Genomic DNA, 3,410 nt, shown 5'->3' on the forward strand with positions numbered 1-3,410 from the left:
ACGTATTGCCCGCACTACATTCGTAGTGCCCCGCCCATTATACTCATTACTCGCGGCGCGTTGCCGATTCCCGTAAGAGTTCGGCCACTGTTTGTGCATTCGCACAGAAGAAGAAGATGGTCAAGTGGCCGGTGAGCCTTAACTATATATATACTAAGATCGTATCTGTTCTTTCGGACATGTCCGAAAGAACAGATACCATCGGTGACCATGCAGCGCGTTAGAATGAAAGTACAATGAACTCTTACGGGAATCGGCAACGCGCTGCGAGTAATGAGTATAATGGGCGGGGCACTACGGATGTAGAGCGGGACAGTACGTTGAGAATGTGGGTTTCGCGGGAGGCGTGACAGAGATAAATCCCTGCAGTCACGCTATCCTCTATGTCCTCGGTGGCTCAGATGGATAGAGCGTCTGCCATGTAAGCATAAGATCCCGGGTTCGAGTCCCGGTCGGGGCACACATTTTCATCTGTCCCCGTTGACGTATGTCAACGCCTGTAAGCAGCTAAGGGTGTTCATTTCATTGTAAGAATACGTAATACAAAACACCAGGCAGGCAACCCACTAGTGACTGACCCTCCACTCGGTATGCCTGTGAGAAACCAAACAAAACGTTACCGTAACTTATCACCAACCATACTTCGTTTCGGAACCGAGCCAAACCCAATTTCCGGATACACAATACGTGAATGACTTAGTACGAACGCAGACACACTTACTCTCACACACACACGCACACACACACACACACACACACACACACACACACACACACACACACACACACACACACACACACACACACCGATACACGCACACAACCCACCGCAGACACCAGATTGTCGTTATACACAAGAGGACACTAACTATGTGAGATAGAATAAAAGTTATCTAGGCGATGCTTTCATGATCCAGAAGTGAACAACAACACAAACGGACACACTGAAAAATACTCACAACTCTTCCCCTTGTTAGCAGATTACGTGATAGTAGGCAGCTCTACTTTGCTGCACGTGACGGCGGGATGGGAACCTGGCACGACATCTACAGAGGTGACATCAGGCCTAGCGATTTAGGGAGGAAAACCTATCGCAGAAATGCTATAGGCGGCAAGTATTGTTGGCAAATTCCGCTCTACTGCATGTCAAGAGACGGAACACCACCTCTCTGGGCGCTGCATCGCCTCTCTAGCGAAACCAGCTGTCTGGGAGAGTAAGTTTGACATAGAACCCCGTGGGCAGTAGCTGGCGGAATTTTGAAATCCTCGGAGAGCAGGACAACTCGACACAGCCTCCTCCCATTTTGCAACTTAACTGCAAGTTAAGTCCTTAGGTTAGTTAGGTTTAAGTGTTCTAAGTCTATGGGACTGATGATCTCAGATGTTAAGTCCCATAGTACTTAGAGCCATTTGAACCATTTGAATTCCGGGCTTTTCAGACAGGCGTAGCAACACAGAGGCGGCACGCTGACTCGGCGAGTAACCACAGCACGCAGCTCGGCCTTTTTGAAATGCGACGCCTGCAAAAGGGCGACTCTTGATCAGAAGACACAGTGGCAACGGGAGTTCCTGCGGACCCCTATAGTACAAGTGGTGTCACAGTTCTTGCCACAGATGTTTTAAATTCACTGCAGCATAAACTACTATTTACCCTGTGATGTACCTTTTGCATTTCTTGCTTTTGTGTTTTCGTTTTCTTCAAAGGCAAAGAGAAAAGGCGAAGCGGTAGCCCAGCGTAGAGTCAGCGCCTATCGTCATGTATTTTTGATTTTCAAGTGTTAAAAAATCTAAGATGTTGAACCGTGGATTTAATTTCAAAGAATATTCTTAAAAATTTATTCTACTTACTAGCGATTCACCAAGAACATTAACACATTTAATCACACTGTGTGAGCGTGGAAGTAGTTGCCAGGGAGTAACTGATGAAATCAAAATCAAATTGCTTTTAACAAAATGAGAATTTTATTCCTAAATGCCCTTTTTTTAAAAAAAAAAAGAAACAGATTTAGACCTTGCCGCTCCCTTTTGACACGGCCATAGTCACGACCGCTCACAAACCACCTCTGAAAGACTACACTGGTGCAAATCTGCAACACACCAGATTACCTTAAAGTAAAAGTTTTAACAATTCACACAAGCACACAAACTGGGTACCCAGTAGGAGGGATGAAAATGGTACAAAACACTAAAATTAAAAGATTAACTTGCCACCGAAGGTGCAACTTGATTTTAACTTCTAAGAAAAGTCTTACGGTGGGAGGTTGGCAACTTTATATACTAAAATGATCATTTAAATAAAAGCCCATGAAATGCAATCTTATATAAAATTATACAAGGTTGGCCAAACGAGTTACGATGCTCTACAGTACACAGATACCACTTCTCAAGATGATAGGCAAGATCAAAACATGTTTCAGAAATTAGGCCGTTACACTCCAAGCAATAAATTCGTTAACACACCGAATCCGACAAACATGACAGAGGCAGCTCCGAACGACAGACAGCCACTAACTGCCTCACAAAAGCAGACTAGCAAGCTGGGGACAAAAGACTGACCCAGAGTCACCCCAGACTGCCTCCTGCCGAGCTCATAGCGCCCCGTAAATGCACGTGAACAGGCAACCTTTCCCCTTTCCCACCAGAGGGAGACACCAAAGCTGCGATTGGCACAGCGGCGCCACCGCCAGAAACGGAGGGCGACTGCTTCACACTACGCGCTGCGGCGCGCTCTTCAAAACAGCAATTTTTACCAAGGCTCAGATGTTTTTCCAGTTCCTTGGTAAGAGGAAGGACTCGCTCTCTGTTAATGAACGTAGGTAGACGCACGTTATTTTAGAGCGGGATCGGCGATACCCATTTTGGTTGTGAGAATAAGTAAAAAGTCTGTATTTTTTATGCATGTAGAGAAAATATTGTCGTATTTCACCAGTGAAAAATTGAATTATTATTCCAAGTATTACTGTAATAAATAAAAATCCAAGAAGCCCACGTGTGTACTTCAGAGTTATTACGAAGACCCATTAGAAAAGAAATGGACACGATCAAGATTTTGTAGGTGGATACAGCTATCGGACATAGTCTTATTAATTAGCAAGCATAAATCCCCAACAAGAGAAAGACTATTTTGTTTCATGGAACTAATATGAAAAGATTCTTTACCCTCTTACAGGCGTAACTCAGATTATTGTGCTTGTCCAACAAGCCGAAAAATTTATCTCATTATTTCCATATATCTAAACATTTATTATATTTTTTTTTATTACATTTAAATCCGTAAACCACATTTTGCTTGGGTACTTTGCTGCACTTTAGTCTACATAGACGCACTTCGGGCTCTGTAAGCATTTTTGAAAGTCATCTCCGTGGAGCAGCTGATGAAGCAAAATGTGGCAAATATGAATTATTCCGTC

At 44.0% G+C, this 3,410-nt stretch overlaps 1 non-coding gene across 1 annotated transcript; it reads left to right on the plus strand.

Annotated features, from left to right (window-relative positions):
* Positions 1-386: 386 nt before the first annotated feature.
* On the plus strand, positions 387-460 carry Trnat-ugu. Its single transcript has one exon. It is a non-coding gene; the product is annotated as a tRNA-Thr (tRNA).
* Positions 461-3,410: the final 2,950 nt, after the last annotated feature.

The sequence above is a fragment of the Schistocerca americana genome, chromosome 9 (assembly GCF_021461395.2).
Source record: "Schistocerca americana isolate TAMUIC-IGC-003095 chromosome 9, iqSchAmer2.1, whole genome shotgun sequence".
Classification (NCBI taxonomy): Eukaryota; Metazoa; Arthropoda; class Insecta; order Orthoptera; family Acrididae; genus Schistocerca; species Schistocerca americana.